The sequence below is a fragment of the Hemicordylus capensis genome, chromosome 1 (genome assembly GCF_027244095.1).
Source record: "Hemicordylus capensis ecotype Gifberg chromosome 1, rHemCap1.1.pri, whole genome shotgun sequence".
Classification (NCBI taxonomy): domain Eukaryota; kingdom Metazoa; phylum Chordata; class Lepidosauria; order Squamata; family Cordylidae; genus Hemicordylus; species Hemicordylus capensis.
The window spans coordinates 155,269,246-155,289,025 of NC_069657.1; the positions used below are offsets into that span (position 1 = coordinate 155,269,246).

At 42.5% G+C, this 19,780-nt stretch overlaps 1 protein-coding gene across 2 annotated transcripts in view; it reads right to left on the reverse strand.

The window, feature by feature from the left end:
• The window catches only part of CNTNAP5 (contactin associated protein family member 5), a 593,632-nt gene that overhangs the window by 462,691 nt on the left and 111,161 nt on the right, over positions 1-19,780 (reverse strand). The gene's annotated exons all lie outside the window — the stretch shown is intronic.

Genomic DNA, 19,780 nt, shown 5'->3' on the forward strand with positions numbered 1-19,780 from the left:
TTGGGGACAGTATGGAGCCTTGTGGCAGTATTTACTCCTACCACCAAGAGGAAAACCTACATAGATTTCCCCCCCAAGCTCCCTTGATTCAGTTTTGCCACCCTATGACTTTCAGTGAAGTGATTTTGACAATGAGGGGGAATTATGGTTCTGTTTTCTGGCAGTGAAAACCTCTTCCTTCTTTCCCTGAAGCTGGCTTGCCCATATGAACAGCTGGGAAACCCATCTGTTAGTTTAAAGACATTGCTTGTTGTTGTTGTTGTTTTCAATATACAAGACACTAGGAGAAGGTACTTATTGATCAAAATTATATTTTTCCTGCTCTAATGGAAGAAAATTTCCAGTTATTAACTAGCTAATTTGGGAAAATTTTGGCTCTAACTTAGACACTTAAGTTAATTTAAAGTTCAAATGTGTATTTAAACTTCAACATATACACAATATTGTATAAATATAAACCAATCAGCTTATTTATAAAGCATTTCCTGCTTCATCCATTGTGCCCATGCATTCTGCATCTTATTAGGCAGAAAGAGTGCAATCCATATGTATGAGCGAGACTAGCAGAGCTAAAAAATGTCTAATTAAAAAAGCATGCCTTATTTTTTTATTGATGAAGTACTCTTGACATCAGGCATAATAGCCAGATAATGGAGCATCAGTCAAGATGAGGGATTGAGAAATCAGGAGATGAATGCATTCATTTGCAAACTGGAGATGATTGTTTAAACATCATGGAAGGGGAGGAAACATATGCAAGGACTATGGGATATAAATGGGAATTTATCGTAAAATGTTGTTTTAAGATGTAAAAGTAAGATGTTTTTATACAAACTAGAATGAATGCATAAAAATAAATCTCATGCTTTGAAGAGCATTTAGGTTTTCATTTATTGTGGGATAGTTGAGACAACAACAGATGTGTGTACGAGTCTTCTCCCAGCTTTAAGATACTTGGTTAGTCTTAAATAATATTTCAACTTGCTTCAAAATTCCGAAAGACTTTTTTTAATCTAATGGGACTCTCCAACTTTGTCTTAAGTCTCCGCTTTAGACAAGAGAAGCTATATTATTTATTAACAATATAAATATAATGTGTTGTGAATAACAACAAAAATATGAACTCCATGATGTCACAAATCTTCACAAAGATAACCATGCCTGGATGTTGGAGAAGGCGGTGTTATTGCCATCACTAGGGCCGTTCATTTTAACCAGGTGTTCTGGAAACCTAGGACACCAAGGCCCCATACCTTAACCGTTACTTTGTGCCAGAGCAGATTATCACCTGCCAAGTGAGCTGCATCTGTTGTACTTGAAGAGTTCTGCTAAAATGAGAAGTGATCCAGCTGTCTATTTCCCTTTTCCATCTGCTGTGCCATCCTGAATTCTGCACAGGTAGCAGAGGACAGTGGCAAATGCTGCTTTTGATTCCCAGCCAAACTGATTATCTCATCTTCTATAAAATGTGAGCTTTCACCACTTCACAGGTAAGGAGATCTCCAGCATAATTATGTAGTCATTATATAGGAATATCCATGGGTGTGAAAATACACCTGGATAGTTGTCTCACACATGACAACAAATTCAGTGTTTTCTCCTAGTTTCTAGCATACATGCTTGGACACAAGCAAGCAATTTCTGCTACAAGAAATAAAGTATGCTAGAAACATACAGGGATTCTCGGCCTTGGATCCCCAGATGTTGTTGGACTTCAACTCCCATAATCCCCAACCAAAGGCCACTGGGGCTGGAGATTATGGGAGCTGAAGTCCAATAACATCTGGGGACCCAATGTTGAGAATCCTTGCTCTAGGGCATGTCAACTCTACTGCAGCTCTTCGGCTGTTTTTAGACTATAGCTTCCAGCTAGGGGTGTGCAATGTTGAGCTGGGAACATTGGAAATGGCCTGACGTGGGCCATTTCAGAGAGGGTTGGAGATGCGCCTGACCCACCTAGGGAGTCAGGGGTTGGATGAGATGGGAACATTTACCAACAATATGTCGGCACTGCACATGCCTCTTCCCCCTGCTTTGCCCCTGCTTACTGGTGCTCCCTGGGTGCTGGGGGCAGCAAGCACAATGCCCTCCGCTCCCTATGTGGCAGTGGATAAAAGCTGCCGCCGCTGTGTTCCCTTCTCGCAGCTTTTCTTTTAAAAATGCTTTCTCTCCCCCTGCCCCCACTTTCCAAGGAGAAAGCTTTAAGACCCAGTGCAATGCACTGCTTGTCATGCAGTTCTTTTAATACAATCAGCCACAGTGGCCAATAGTTGGGGATAATGATGGGAGTTGTAGGCCCTCATCTGTTGGAGGGCAGTATTTGAGTAGCCCTGCTCTGCAGAAAGAGAGAGAGAGAAACCCTGAGCGTTTGTCATTTAGTGTTTTGTGTGTAGTCATAATACTCATGCAGATTCATTTGAATCAGTTTTGAACAAGGCATATTTACCAAGTATAGTTTTTAGTATCATGATTGTCATGGGCTCTAGCCTCTGTAGTCCTCATTCACTTTTTGCCCTTTAACAACTCAAATCTCTCAACTTTCTACCTGGACCTTATAACAGGTTCCACAAAAGGAAAGGGACAGTAATTCAGATCAATAAAATACGTAGCTTTGCGCCACATCCTGTTAATGCTTACTCAGAAGTAAGCCCCACTGAGTTTGTTAGGACTTACTATAGGCCTACTAAAAGTCTACATAGGATTGCTCATAACTTTGCAATCTTAGTCTATGAGATTCATAGATTAAGACTAAACCCATGACAATTCACCCGTTTTTCTTAGTTTATTGCAACTACTAGTTTGGGGCTGCCTGGTTGCAGAATTATACATTTACACTACGGAGTTCCAGCCTCCATGCATATGAAGTACTTTCCTTTGATCTCCTGGAAACATGTTGCCATTTCATCCCATGCCCCTCGGTTCACATATATATGGGGAGAAAGTAGCAACATTCTGTTCAGTCGAGACACATAAAAAATGTGTGAAGCACAGAAGCTGTACGTATAAGTAAAGAAAGGTCTTTGGAAGTGGCACTGAGAGCACATACCTGCCTGCCAATTGTGCAGAACCCCGCTTGAATGAAACTATGATCTGGGAGCTCATTAGCCAGCCGTCATCTCTGTAGAGAACACAGGCCATCTTTGCATCAGAAAAGAGATTTTATTACAGCCTGGCAGCATTTAGATTGCAGGCAACAGCAATAGTCTACAACTGGCAAGGGACCGAAGTGACTTAATTGCAGAAACACATGACAGTACTTGTGGGTTTTTTTGTTTTTTGTTTTTTTTAAAGGCAGGAAGCATCCCTGGTTTTTCTACATGGAAAAGGAAACTTAGCGTCTGTCAGTGACAAGATGAGTGTGTGGGTTTTTTCTTTTTTCTTTTTTTGTAGATGATATTTACATTATTAAAAGTAATATTCCAGAAGGAGTGCCATTCTAATCTACAGAAATAAAAGTAACAAAGAGTTAAGGTGCAAGCAGCACCTTAAAGGAAAACACATTTATTGTAGGAAAGGTTTTCATGGACTACAGTCCACTTCATCATATACATGTGGACTCCTCAGTACGCAAATATACACTACAGTACATTTGTTCATCTTTAATGAGCCATAAGATTCCTTGATAAAATATTCTGACATTTTCCAAGTACTGAAAGAATATAATCTGCAGTGCCTTCATGTGGCAAGATAGGCTCCTTTGCCCTCTGTTGAAACTTCCCAAACAACTGCAGAAAAGGAAGAGAACTAAATAAAATATACATTTGTTACATTTCTATTCCAGCTTTCTTCCATAATGGTTCTTGAGGTGGTACAGAGAGAACACCCACACAATTTCACAGAAAGGGATGGACCAGACCACACCAGTTTAATTTCAGCAGGGTCATGCAGTTCTCAGGGAAGTATATTCATGGGCACAGCAGGCTTGAGAGGGAATGTGAAATCTACAAAAATTGCCCAGCCCCCAAAACACCAGCACAGCATTAATCTGGCTGTCAGCCTCTGTGTTTAATATGTCATAGGAGTTCTCAAAACTTCATACACTCTAACCAAAACACCCTTGATTGGGTTTTTTTCCAGAGCATCTTCAGATGCAAGAAGATCTGGGGTGAAGAGGAAGTGTTAGTCCATGTTTTCATGCTTCTTTGGTAAAGCTCAGAATGAAGGCTGGCCTATATTCCTCAAAGGGTGATGCATAAGTTCTTCCTCATGTTGAGAGGAGAAAGCTCATAGGTCAAAAGCTCAGGACCCATGAAATCCTAGCAAACATGTGCTCAAATGATGCAATTAGTTCTAACATATGGACTCTATGGATAGCCCTCATCAACCAAACAGGTCTGGTTTCCATGATCACTCTATTAGTTCTGACCTCCACTCATTCCCATAGACCTTGCTGTAATGGCATTTTCTTCCATTCATACCCATAATTGTCAGCTAGAAAGAAATCGAAGGAGGCCACTATCTCAGTGGGTATCAATCTTTTATCCTTCCCTTGCTAGATATATTTCTTTCACATGGTAAATCTGCAGCCCTTGACTCTAAAGCAAGCGTTGGAAATAGTGATGAAGACATAAAATGCTATAAGTATTCCATAGACATGTCCATGTGTTATGAGGAGTAATTTTAAAACATCAATAAAGTTTGAACTGCATGCTGAATTTCCAAATTCATCATGGTCAGATGAGTGCCGATTTCATCTTTCTCCGCTGCTTCACTCAATCCTTCAAATTATGACTGCGGCCGATTAAAAATAGAAGAGGCATACACTGAATGGTGCTTGCTTTTTTATTATTTGGAAGGGAATCTTTTCAAATCAAATAACATGCAGAAAGGCACACTGAAAAGCAATTATAATTCGGATGGAGCTTGACTGCTTTCCATAAGGTTGGGAGAGGATGTTGAATTTGCAGGCTGTGAGTGAGGATTAGCAGAGATGAAAGCAGTAGTAAGTGCCCATGTACCATTGCATTTAAAATGTAATGTCATTTCATGGGATGATAAGTAATCATTTCATGTCTCAGTAACCTCAAACAAAAATGCATTTCTTGGCAGGGGGTTGGGGGGATCCATTTTTCTTTTTTAGAAAAAGAAGGCTGCTCTCTATGCAAGTGAATACTATAAAAAGGAGACCGACTGGAAGTTAAGAGCTCCTTTGTTAAGCAAGGTTAACACTGCTTTGATGTCAGTTTAATATAAATATATATATATATATATATATATATAGAGAGAGAGAGAGAGAGAGAGAGAGAGAGAGAGAGGCGTGTGTTGCTTCTTCAAGGAAGTGTTCTTCCTTTTATCAGTCACGGGGCCACTTTTTAGAAGCAGCTGTGGAAACTATAAAGCCCTAATTTGTGTAGCTTAGATGTGATCTCGTCCATTAAATCCGCTTCCCTCAGATATAATGTAAGCACTTGCAAATGTATTCCTTTAGGATTGCCTAACAATCCTAAAGGAATACATTTAGGATTTGTCAACAACAGACAAGGGCAGTTCCCAACACAATGAAAGCAGCTCTACTGCTCACTTCAGCAGAGGCCAGGCATTAAAAGAGCTGGGAGAGGGAACCATCTTCTCTTTGCTATGCAAACCACCTTGAGAACTGATTTTGTGGGAAAGAGGGTGTGGTGGGGGGACATAGGAACAGGAGTATAGGAAGCTGCCATATACTGAGTCAAGAGGAGACTGGTCTTGTGGCAGCAAGCATGACTTGTCCCCTTAGCTAAGCAGGGTCCGGCCTGGTTGCATATGAATGGGAGACTTGATGTATGACGGGGCATAGCTAGCCCGCCGGTGGCCCGTGTGCGGCCGGGGTGGGCGCCCTGATAACCCCGCCCCCTGCGTCTGATGTCAGACGCAGGGGATAGCCATGCCCCCGAGTCTGACGTCAGATGCGGGGTGTGTGGTCTGGCTCACAAACGGAGCCTTGAGGCTCCGTTCGGGAGAAGCAGCTTAACTGCTGAAGGGGCTGCGTTGCAAATGCAGCACCAGTCTTAGCTCCTGAAGGGGCCGCGCAGGAGCTAAACTACCGCCCCCGCATCTGATGTCAGACATGGGGGGCATGTCAGGGCTGTGAATGGCAGCTCCTGATTGGGCACGGCCCGGGTTCTTTGAACCCGTTCACCCAATGATAGCTTTGCCCCTGATGTATGAGCACTGTAAGACATTCCTCTTAGGGGATGGAGACGTTCTGGTAAGAGTAGAAGGTTCCAAGTTCCCTCCCTGGCATCTCCAAGATAGAGCTGAGAGAGATTCCTGCCTTGGAGAAGCCGCTACTAGTCTGTGTAAACAATACTGAGCTAGATGGACCTATGGTCTGACTCTCTCTCTCTCTCTCTCTCTCTCTCTCTCTCTGTGTATGAGAGAGAGAGAGAGAGAGAGAGAGAGAGAGAGAGAGAGAGAGAGAGAGAGAGAGAGTTTTGTGACTAGTTTCATGCATCCAATAGGATTTTCTCATGGGAGAGTAGGACTCCCATAATGCAGTGATTTTCACAATTTTCTAAGCAGTGGCCATTTTGGCAAAAAGTGTTCAATGTGAGACCCATTTCCCACTGTGCCTTTCTCAGTGTTGGGGAAACTGTGCTTTTCTCAGGCTGGTAGATGGAGCCCCTCTCTTAAGAGCTCTCTGGGGACAGTCCTGGGAAGAGCTATACTTCCCATCATTCTGTGCACACCCTGCACGCGTGGCAAGAATGCTAGTCTCCACATGGTGCCAGGAGGAATGTGTAGAGTATTCCGTTTTGGCTGAAGCTTCACACAGGCCCATTAAATATTAAACCAGGGAGCTGTATTTAGGGTTGATGGGATCTGCCACTGGATTCTGTCATAATGGATCACGCCCTCTTGCCCTTCATATAAGTGGTAAGGAGAAAGTGGTTGTGGTATTATTCTTAGCCCCTAGACTTTGTAAGTAGGAGATGCAGCCTGACTGACACCATCCAGGGCCTTGTGAATTTTAAGGCTGGTATTGCTGCTCCTCAACCTCAAGGGATTTTGAGACCTTATGAGTAACGGCTATCTATTTATTTGATAACTAGTTAGGAATGCCACACCTGCTAGTTTAGGATGCCTGCTGCGTGTATTCTCTTAGCAGGGAAATCACTGCCCCTGCCCCACGCTCAGACAAAATATTTTACATGGGTCTGGGACAGCACACTCCTTGGAAAGGAGAGCTCTGGGTTCCTGCGAATGCCAATCACCACATTCTCATCTTCCTTTCCACTAGGTTTGCGGACATATTATTTTCTCCACAGTTGGCAACAGTCCTGGTGCATTGTCAGTCCTGGTGACACTTGATGACAAAGCATGGACAGTCCTGGTGACATCTTCCAAGCTGCCTTGATGGAAGGCAAGAGGCTGTCATTGTAAGCCTTGTGCCACCTTATGACAGCCCACTGAATCAGAGGCTGAATTCTTGTGAAGCCTTCGGACTCTCATATTCCTCCAACAGCAAACCAACATACAGTTCCCTATCCTATGACATACAATATACTGCTTCTGAAACTCATGGAAGCTTAGGAATTGGCATGGGGTTTTTCCATTCCGTGCGCACAAAAACTTCATAGGTACATGTAAACCCAAGACAGCACTTCAAGTCAACTGTAGTAAGTTATCTAGGATTTATGTGTATTTACATGTGTGTTTTTACAGTTGGGTCTTTTTCAAGCCAAAAGATAAGCTAAACATCAAACTACTGCAGGCCAGCAATAATTTTAACAAACCATTAAAAATATATAGATGGCTATTTATCATAATGAACCAACAATAAGCTCATTTTCTTTTATCACAATAATCTCTAGCAGTTACGGAGTGGACCAACGAGACATTATGGCAGCAGATTCACTTCTGAATTCATATGAAGTAGGAAGGGGAGTGACTGAAAGGTGGCACAGGTGGGCGGGGGGGGGGGATGCCAAACCCTGTCTCCACTATCCTTTTCTTCCTAAAACAGCTTCTTTCTCTTTTGCAATAACACTTGCACAAATGTAGGGTTAAAAAAAAATATTGACACTTGGCCCACACTGAGATCCCAGGAGTGACCATGCAAAGTGGAGACTTTTGTTGTTGTTGTTAAAAGCATCCTCTATTACCACTTTTTTGGTGATGGATACTGGATTTCTTCGCCATCTGGACCTGGCAACCCTACTGGCAGCAAGCTTCTCAGTGCATTTTCTCCAAGAAAGACCCTCCTAGTTTAGTAAGACTGACATCCAAGTGTGAGTCTAATCACAGTTTTTATCCCTCAGTGTCCATGCTGCCCAAGGGCAAAGCTATAGTTGAACAAGGAGGAAGAGTGTGAAACTGAAGATTGGGAAATTTAGGACCAACAAAAGGATGTACTTTTTCGCACAGCGTACAATTAATCTATGGGATTCTCTGCCATGGGATGTAGTGATGGCCACTAGTTGGATGGCTTTAAAAGGGGATTAGACAAATTCATGGAGGACAGGTCTATCAATGGCTACTAATCAGGTGGCGATAGGCCACTTCCAGCCTCAGAGGCAAGATGCCTCTGAATACCAGTTGCAGGGGAGCAACAGCAGGAGAGAGGACATGAGAGGCTCAATTCTTCCTTTTGGGTTGCCCAGAAGCATCTGGTGGGCCACTGTGTGAGACAGAATGCTGGCCTAGATAGGTCTTGGGCTTAATCCAGTAGGGCTGTTCTTATGTTAGTGTCCCTGGGGGCCCTGAGGGAGGGGGCCCCCACTGGCTGGGTATCAACTTGCTCTTCACTCTCCCTCTTCAGCCTCTCTTAAGAAAGTGGAAGGGCAGGGACCCATCTTCACTTTTTCTCCCAGGGCCCACTCCAACCTTGTGCTGATGGTATGCTCTGTCATTTTTGAGACCTCAATGTTGACCATGAATCTGGAAGAAAGAAAGAAAAGGAACGAGAGACCACTGATGTTATACTTTCTCTTTGGGTCTCTTTAGTAAGGCTGCCATTTCAACTGCCTGACATTTTTTCCATGTGAGGTTGTTTCAGCAAGTGTTAAGCAAATACAGTACTGCAAAGTACATTTGCAAACAGTAAGTCGCAGAACCCTCTGGGCTTTCTTTATCAATATTCATACTGTTCATACTGGGGGTGGAGGAGCAGCAGGTTAGACCAAATCACTTACAATAAGTAAAAAGAGCCTATGGGAACATCTTCTCATGCTGTGAGTAAGCTAGGTGGGCAAGATACATTAGACAGGCTGCAAACCAGGTGCTCTGTTCTAGAGTGAAATCTCATCAAAATGCAGTTTGAAATTGTATAGCAGCATTCCACGGCGAATGAAGGAAAGTGATGCTCACAAGTCTATAGTTATTTGGAGGATATGTGCAATCATCTCTTGATAATCTGAATGTGCGCAACTCTACAGACAGTCACAACATGATGAGCCATCACAGATCATTGCCTTTTATCACCTCCTGCATTTACTCCAAATTGAAAGAGGAACAGGGAGAATGGTAAGCCTATTGTGCGATGACTATCACTGTGGGCTTATTTTCATGGCACGTTGTCTTAAGGCATTTTTCCAGGTTCATGCAACTGAATGAAACACCTGAAAGGATAATATCTAATTTTTCTATCCAATTCTATCTAACATGGATTTGGGGCAAGATTGAGAGTTTTACCAATGCAGACATGAGTTCCAGAGGAATCTGAATTGTTTCCAGAGACACTGCAATAAACCACCTGCACAGACAGTATAATTCTAATGTCTGTGTGGTTTATATATAGTTGCATTATATAAAGAGGTGGGTTTTTGTTGAAGTTGTAAAGCTAGATGTATATCTAGAGAGAGTTAATAAGAATTCCCTCTGCTAGTATAAGAAGGTCCATCTGTGAAAGAGGGGGAGCGATAATTTTTGCTGACCCCCCTTTTTCTCTCTACAGCCCCCACAACCTGCTAATGAAGTTTGGGTGGACCTCAAGTGATAATTTAGCGGAGGGTATCGGCAAAATCATCCCTTCTTCCTGTTGTGCCCAATTTCACTAACAAAAGAAGAAGAACTCAGATGTACAACTACAAAATCCATGAGCCAGTGAGTTAAGTAGACACCCATGTGACCTACTGCAAGTTTTTGTACAACAATTTCAGACTACAAAACCCATCATGGAGTGCAGCTTTAGAGAGCTGGCAGGATGCGGTGACTAAGATGCTGTGGCTCAAATTCATCTCTACCATGAACTCACTATGTAGCCTTAGACCAGATACACTCACTCAGCTTCAGTTACCCATCTGTGACAAGGAGGTAATACTATTAATAATAACCAATGATATTGACCAACCCTGTTGTCAATATCAAAATAATGCACATGAAGCACTTTGAACACTCTAAATAGCCACATAAAGGTTTAGTAACAACATCTTATACTACAAATACTCATGCTATAGTGCACATGTGAAACATTCAGTGCCTGTAACTGACGCAAACACTAATTTTAATTTATGGAAGATCTGGCTGTTCAAATATTTGTCAATTGAAATCTGATTGGGCTGATGTCTTTTCCACTGAAAACTGTTTCAACATCTTGGGGAAACTGACTTCAAGGCAGAGGCTGCCTTCAGACGTGCATGTAACTGTGGGTCAAACAGACCTGCAGTTTGCCTCCCCCGGTGGTCTCCCAGATGATCAGGAACTGCAGTCTGGGAGATGGCAAAGGTGTCGGAACTTGCTGCGTAGGCTTTTCTCAGCCCTTGAAGGAAAGCTGTGCTAGCCAATGGGTTTTAAGGCGGGGGAAGAGTTTCCTTCCTTAACTCCAGTTTGGGCGAGTTGCCCAAACCCGATGACACAGTGGAGGCTCCTGACCCTAAGTGCTATATGTGTAACTCACTACACACCAAGGGTTCATTCTGCAATTTGGGGGAGGAATCGGAACTGTGGTTGGGTCTGGGAACTGCGGTTCCGATTATTCGGATGTCACAGTGGGCCAACTTGAGGTGGGTTTGCCTCAGGTTTTTTGTGATGTCTGAAGGCCGTCAGTATTTCTTTTTGCACTTTCAGTTTCACACATCTCTTGTTGGCTATCAGACTCAATAGCTAACAAGAGTCTGGAAGCTGTTTCCACCTGCAAGCCTCTCAGGGTGAAACTATATATCAAAACATTCTCCCCACTAATGACAGGGCTGTGGGCAAAATCAGTGGGTTGAACTGGTGCTTGATTAACCCTCCCCCTGCCAGCCAATTCTCCCCTGCAAAATCTTCCCTGAAACGAAACTAGATTGGGGGGGAAATGGTCAGAGGACCATTTGCAAGAAAGAACTGATGGATGCAGGCAGTGATAAGCACTTCTCTGCCCACTAGTTAGGAACGTAGGAACATAGGAAGCTGACTTATACTGAGTCCATTGGTCCATCTAGCTCAGTACTGTCTACACAGACTGGCAGTAGCTTTTCCAAGGTTGCAGGCAGGAGTCTCTCAGCCCTATCCTGGAGATGTCAGTGGTGGGAGGGACTTGGAACCTTCTCCATGCAAGCATGCAGGTGATCTTCCCAGAGAAGACCCATCCCCTAAGGGGGATATCTCACAGCGCTCACACATGTAGTCTCCCATTCAAATGCAAACCAGGGTGGACCCTGCTTAGCAAAAAGGACAGTTCAGGCTTGTTACCACAAGACCAGCTCTCCTTTCATTTTTCTCTACCAATATCCCATCATCATGCCATTTGTTTCACTCTGGCAAACACAAGTTTGGGAATGCGAGTTTGCTCAAGTAACATATAGTTTGGCCCTTATTTCATGACTAGAAACTCATCAATATTTATAAGTTGAGCTTATGATACACATTGCTCTTCTTTCTGGTTGAAAGGTCTAACAGCACACTGTTCAGCAATTTCCTTCCACTATTTAACAATATGATTTAGGCATGCAAAAAATCCATGACTCCATACTTGGCAGAAGTCCTATTTTATAACGCGTTCCTATTTAAATATTAATACATTGTGATTTAGAAATCTTAAGAGTTTGGTACTTTCCTCATCTTTGCTATGTTCAAGAGCATTCACTCACAGTTAATCGCAGGAAAACCTTGGCTTCCATCTACCAGCGCAATAAAAAATGGCATCAATTCTATTTTAGGTTGGGCTGGAGGTTGATGTCATTTACAAGCACAACAATTACACTGAGAATAACTTGGGGACTAATTTGATTAATTTATTTTCAAAGATGACAGTCAGCTTAGCTTGCCTCCCTAATTGCTTGTCATATTGTATAGACAGGTTTATTTTCCTTCTCTGTGAACTCAAATGTCACATACATAATTATAATGGTATAGATTTATCGGTGCATATTAAGTTAAAACAACAAAGAACAGCATTCAGTGTTAGCATCATATTTGACATGGAAGTCATCTAATTTTGTTTAATCCATTCTCAACCCCCTTTGAACTTGTTTTCTCACATCCCCAAGGTTTAACCATTAACCCATGTCCCATTTGAAAAACATGACCTCATACAGAATGTCTTCCTTCAGTTAAACTATTAACAAAGCCTGGTGTGAGTCATTAATCTTTTGGTTCATGCTCTCCTAAATCTCTGGAGATGCACTAAGAGCTGGCATTTATTTTGAGCTCTTTGAAATGTGAATAAATCCTGCAAACTCCTGAAGCCTTGAGACTCAAAATCTAATTACCTGCAAATGTTTGCACGAATAAGTATACTATTCAAACATATTCCCTCTGCTTGGCAAAGCCTTTTAAAGATCAAAGTGTCCCCTCTTGCTTGTAGGCTTGTCACTTGGAAATGCATATTAACTTTTAATAGAGTCATGTGTTCAAAAGTCATGCACAACATGCTGAAGAATAAAATGACACCCCTTTATGGTGGAGAGAGTCCTGCCACTGACAGCAACTACTGATCAAAGGAACCTGGAAGAGGTTCTAACAAAATCCACTTCCAGAACTCTGGCAACCATGGGGCCCATGGCAAAAACAGCCATTTCCTTAGGGCAGGATGCTACAGATCTTGCAGCCTTTTGACCTGTCCCGGCCAAACACAAGTAGAACAATGTTAGCTGAAAGCAGCATTTTGTCTGTCTTGTACATAGCAGATGGAGAGGTCCATGAACGGCTCACATGGACAAGGTGCCTCAACTACTGACAGAGCACTGCATGTTGGACCAAATACAAAGAAGATCAAGCAGAATGGATTAAATTTTTGTTTTCATTTTAGCAAGATTAAAGGAACTTTGTCATGGTCTGCTTGTAGATTAGAAGCCATTCCATTAAAGTCTTCTTGAAAATGGCAGTCCCATGTTGCACTTCCCTATTCCAATGTGCCATCACCTTGTGCACATTCCTCTCCCTGCTTTGAAAGTATTGGCAGCAGCTGCTGCAGGTAAAGACAGGACATGATACAGTGTGATTCCTGGATATGTGAGAACAGAAACACACACTAGACTTCTAACAACCTAACTACATATTGCTTCCTGAAAAGGCCCAGGTCTGGAAATTTAGATTGCTAATTCACCATATATAATTTATAGGGCTGTGCACAGCCATCATCATCAGGACCAACCCAATTCTGGTCATTATTGAATTGTGCATTTGATCTCCGAGGTGGTTTGGATGACATCAAGCCAATACATTGGTATGGGCTCAATGCATCAGGAGGAGGGCGCAAGGTCTTGCCTTCAGTGAATATCTAGCTTCTTTGAAGAAATTGGCTGCCCACAGAGGCAATGTTTAAAATCACCACCTTTGCTTTCCTGGCTGTGCCCTATAATTCACCACGAAATGAAGCAATATCAGGATATTGCATACTTTTCCTGGTGCATTACTGGGGGTGGGATGTTCACACCCTGTAACTATAGGGAACAGTCATTCCCCACCCCCAGAAATGCACCAGGAAAAGGATGCAATGCCATTATCGGGAGAGAGCTTTAAGAAAAGCAGTGATTTTAAATGTTGCTTCTGCAGGCAGACATTTTTTCCCAAGAAGTTGGATCTTTACCAAAGGTAATGCCCCACACTATTTGACATATAAGGTGAATACAATGTGGTCTGTATCAAATGGTTTCCTGATATCGGAGGAATTTTCCATCAGAAGCATTTTCAGTGAAAAATCCTCCGATACAGCTTACATCACCTCAGACTCAATTATCAGGCCGATGTGATGCATAGCCCTAATAAGGTCTCTGGGAATTTTCAGGACTCTGAAGAGATCATACAGGCTCAACCACTCTCACAGAACTCTACTGCAAAGGTGATTCTTTTCATCTCTCTAGTTTGTCACATGGCCTCTCAACCTAAGGCCTTCAGGGCTTGACTCTTAAAGAGATAGTATACCTTACTGAAGATGTCACATCCTACATTCCCTTAAGAGGAGGGGAAGCTCAACATGGGGTTTCTCTGTTACCATAACTCTTAGATCAGCACCATATCGGATCATAACCTTGAAAAAAGAAGGTAGAAAGGAGATATGGGAACACACAGAGGCCCATTTCAGTAGTCTCTACAGGATGAAAGTAATGTTCATTCCACCGCGAGACAATACAAAGGCTGTACATTCTATCACATCAGAGGGAAAGAACACATTATAGAGGGAGAATTACTTAGAGAAGCAACACTGTCATACAAAACAAAGCTACGGTCCCATAATGCAGCTCTACAGATACAAACATGGTACTCTTATTGTACTTAACCACAAGAAAAAACAGTCCCTAGTCCTTCTGGAGCTTGACCAGCCATAGCTAGCAGTAGAAGCTTCTTGCATGCACATGCTATGAACCCAGCCCTAACTGACATAAAGGCCATTCATGCATCCAGATTAAAAAGAAAATACCATTGCAGTCGTTATCTCCTTGAATTCATCAAATGGAGGGAGAGGGGGAGCAGGAGCCGACTGGCTAGTCACACCCCATGCTTGTCTTCAGATGACAGCATTGAACCCAAAGAGGGTTCCTCCAGATGATGTGGAACCCTGGGGAGTCCAGGGTTCCACACTGCATATTGGAGTCCTCCTCACATTCACCACTGGCTCCGAAAACAAGAGTAGAGTGCTACAGGTCTCCCAGCCTTCTTATCTGTCCATCAAATGTCCCAGGAGCATAACCAGTGGGAGTTTGGGTTTAGGAGCATGACTAGCTACTGCCTCCATCACACATTCACTGTCACACCAGGCATAACATCTGCACTGGGCTAAAGCTTCTAGCTGTTCAAGAATTCCCGATATCTAATAATCTCTCTTTCCCAGTTGAGGGAATGAGATATTAAACTAATTTTAAGACAGAGACAATGTGTTAATTTTGCTGTTATTGCTTCAGTCATGGCACTTAGCCACCCCACCCCAATGTTCCTCACCAAGAAGGATTGCCACAAGATAGGAAGATGGTTGATGTGGACATATGCCACAGTAAATTTCTCCTTGAGGGAAAACCCAAAGTTAGTTTTCACATATCTAGGATTAGAAAGCTCTGCTGTCCTTCCATGTTTAATGATTGGAAAAATGTACAGGTGAACCCTGTTAACTGTGGGGGTTATGTTCTCCTTTAAAACAGTAGATAATGGAACCATGGATAATGGAGCATCAAGTCAATGGGATTGGGAAAGGGGTTAGGTTCCCAGAGGCTGGAAAAAGGGCAGAAATTGGTGGAAAACACCCCTCAAAAAGGCGGGCAAAGTGCCCTACCGTCCTCCACAAGTCTCCAGCTGTCCAGGAATGCCCCACATCCCAAGTCCCACATTTTCCAGCAGGTCTCCAGCTGTCCAGGAATGCCCCGCATCCCAAGTCCCACATGTTCCCATGAAAAATTATGGGAGGGGGAATGTTGTTGATTTGTTTAAAAGAATGAGACATAAAATAGCACCTTTTCTGATAATGGTGGTCAGAAATGATCTTGGATGTCATTTCTTGCCACCCTGACACTGTAGATACATTAAATTGACCCTTTAAAACCCTCTTTGGGGCCACATATGCCAAGGTCAGGTGTCAATAACCTTGGGTACGCAAACCCATGGATACACAAAACTGACTGCAGATAAGCAAAAACGCGGATGTCAGATCCATGGATAGTAAGGTTTGCCTGTATCTCCATCTGGTGAAAAAGAACCATGTATGTAGAACACTGACGGTTTTCACTGTGTGAAAGGAATCACCATGCCAGGACACATTTATGCCATTATTAAATATAGCAGAGTTAGGGAGAGAATTTTTAAGTAGATGGGGCTTTGTGGATATACAGGGTCTGGCCAACTGTCACATAAAGGGTTGGGAAAGCAACTTTTTCCTAATCAGATTGTTTTGTTTCTGTCATCTAAAGTGATCCTTCTCCATTTGTTTCTGCTTGTGCAACACTGTGGTCTGGATCAGTGATTGTAGTAATGGAAAGGATATGAGGGAGGACTAGGCCTCACTTAGAGCAACTGCTGGGAGAGTGGCCTTTCCTAATAAGGGGGAAAGCCCAGGAAAATCAAAACAGAAGGACCAATCCAGAGAACTGGGTAGGAACTACACTCACAGTCACCAACAGAAGAAGAGAAAGCCTTGTTCTGTTTCTTTTGTTCTGTTCCACAAGTGCCCTGAGGAAGCAGCCTGCTGAGAAGCTGCTGGGAAATGGGAAGGTCACAGCCTTGAGGCTGGAGACAGCAGGAAGATCCCTGCCTGTAATAAGATAGGGACCAGTTCAGTTAGATGTGTGAGGGAAATTATTTTCCTTTATTGTATTGCTTGAATCTGAATTGCCCAGTTAATGAAAACTCTCTCTCTTACAATCTGCTATATGAAAAGACAATTGTTCTCATTGCATAGTCTTGTTTTCTTTTAAACTGATAATAAACCCTTGTTGGTGAAGTGTGTTACTCTTCATTTTGGGTCTGCCTTAGTCACACATCTTTGGAGACCTAGAAATGCTCAGCCTCTTCTAGGGAGGCTTTTGCCATTATACCCCCCAGGAATCTTAAACAGAGAGAGTGTTTTGTCCCACACCAATATAAAGTGGATGGTGGCAACCTACTGTGAATCTCTTACAGTCAAGGATTCATCCCCATGAATTCCTCACTCCTTCTCTGGCTCTCATAGGAGCCATGACAGTGATGTTCTTTGGTATGGAATACAAACTCTGGCAACTCATGATGTTCACCTTCAGTATGAAGTGAGCATTACAACCCTGGGGTTCTTTGCAGCATGAATTTTAATCTGAGCTGAGAAAGAAATCCTTCTTCCCGACCACATACCACACAGCAGCTGCTGCTGCCCTGGCAGTAAAAGGGAATGCAGAAGGGCTGCACAACTCCAGCCCTTCAGTTGTTGCTGGACTACAACTCCCAGAATCCTTAACTACAGTGGGCCATAGTAAGGGATGATGGGTGTTGCAGTCGAACATACCCAGGAGAGCCACAGTTGTGTAGGCCTGGAATGGAGGAAGGAGGTCTCACAGACACAATGAAGGGGAGAGAAAGAGACCTGCTGTCCTTGGAAAGAGATACTGAGAGCACAACAGGGTCCAATGTTGACTTGCAATTGGCTAAGTAAAAAACTCACACACACACACACACACACACACACACACCATTTGAAGGGCAAAAATAGTTGGGTTTTCCAAGCACACTTGTAAATTTGAAAATTTATTATAATAAATTTATTATAAACAAACAAACAAATAAATAAATTGAACCATAGGAGAGCATCACTCATCACCACTCTGGATTTTATAAATTGATTTGTGGGAGAGGTGAATTTGATACATGGAAAAACATAATGTGGAGGTGGTTGGATTGATAACTGTGGGTCCTCCTCCAGCCCTATGATTCTGTGAGCTTCCTTTGAAGCATCAGTAAAAGGATTACATGGAACCTGTAATATATAAGACTGTTATGTAGCAGAATACAGGCTGTTCTTCTCAAAAGAATAACTCCCCAAAAAGGTTGTATCAAATACTACTGCCATCTTAGAGCTATTAGGATAAGAAGAAAATGATAATGATGGTGATGACAAAAGCAACTACACATCATAAGCACATGGGAACCTAGTGATTTGGGCTATAATCTAAAAACTACGTATTTTTGAAATAGCTGCATTGTGACCCTATAACTCTATAGGACCTCACACATCAAATCATGTTGAGTTATGGGATCTATAAATAGATAGAAAAGTCTGTTAGAAATGCCTCCCTCTTTGCCAACAGCCCTAATCAAGTGGCAGTGTGATAAGACAATGTAATACGAAAAGTACTCCAGAAGGAAACACAGCTCCAAATCCAAAGCCCTGAACAGAGCCACATTATTTCTTCAGGAGGGTTCATAGCAAGGACACCAATGTCAGGCCTTTATAACTCAATATTCTTATTGTTACAAATGAACACCAAACAAGAAAAGATGCATAATCTCACATTGGCTGAAGATATTTGCTTAGATGGAAAATAAATCACACATTTTCTGCTTTAGGAGCCAACAGAAGAATTGGGAGAGAGTATAGCTTCAGAACAATTGCCAACATTTGTTCCACTGACTGAAATGGGGAGAATAAACCCTTTATATTGTATTATACAGGAAAGTGATGATTGTATCAAAAGGTGATGATAGATGTCCCATAGGCTTTTTGGAAGGTGTAGATTGTTCTTTCTCCCTTTGCCCCACGAAAAATAAACTTGATAATAACAAGATATCTCTCTTTTGAGTCACTATCTAGTACATATAAGAAGCCATTTTTTCCATCTTTGTGATATTATTTGATTGTTTCTTTCTGACGAAGATAAATGAATTCAGATGGAGATGCATAATCCCTGGATTCAGTGGCCTGTTGCACTGCAAATGAGAAAATTTCTACCCATCCTACTGTGAAAGCTGATTGCATTTTGTATGCAGTGGAATCATTGGATTATTAAGACAAAAGATTTGAAGTCCAGCAAAAGCAGAATGAGGTTGCAAAGTGATGCTACTAAAAGAACAGGCTAATAATTACCAGACATTATGCTGTACGAGTGAACAAATGTTTGTATGTGTTTGTTTGTATGAATGACTCTACCTGTGTTCATTTTAAAAGTGAACCTGGAAACAAGCCCTTCAAATGCATGGTACTGATTGAAAGTGTACTTCTGTACCTAAACTCGGCATAACATGTAAATGACTGTACCTTAGGGATGTGCATGGAACCAGCTGGCCCCGTTCAGTTCGAGTCTGAACTATACCCAAACCAGACCTGGACAGTTTGGTCCAGCACCCCCTTAACCCCCTCGGGTTTGGGCCAGTCCAGGGGGATTCGCAGACCCAAACGTTTTTTTAAAAAACTTTTTTTTAAAAGTTTGTAAATTTACCCCCGAATAACAGAGGCCAGCAGGGGAAGAGAAAATTCCATGGACCACCACCCCACCACCATCTCGAAGTCCCCCGGAGGGGTAAGCTGAAATGTATATGGAGTTGAGAACCCCTGCCTTAGAGGAATGGGAACCATGGCTCCATCCTGTACTACTGAGGTAAAGGCAGAAGTCTCATGCCATGTGAGAGTTGCTTCTGGCAATGATGGTGTCAGGGCAAGGAACTACAGCATTGAACCTATATGGGCTTTTGACATTACTTGCGTGGTGCAGAAGGTGCTATGACACCAAAAGAGCCCAAACATTTGCTTCTACAAATAAAAGTGGCTTGAACATCTATCTCCATAGCTCTTCTAACCAGTAAAAGAAGTCTGCCCCCTGCTGGCATCAAGATTAGCAGCCACACAATGTTCTCCAATAAACTTCACTGATGTACGAGTAATTTGGAACATTTTGAACAATCTTCAGAGGCTGCTGGTTATGATTCATGATGTTCTTTTGCTAGAAGACATTTCAGAGCAGAATCAAAGGGAAGCTTTAATAAACAATAT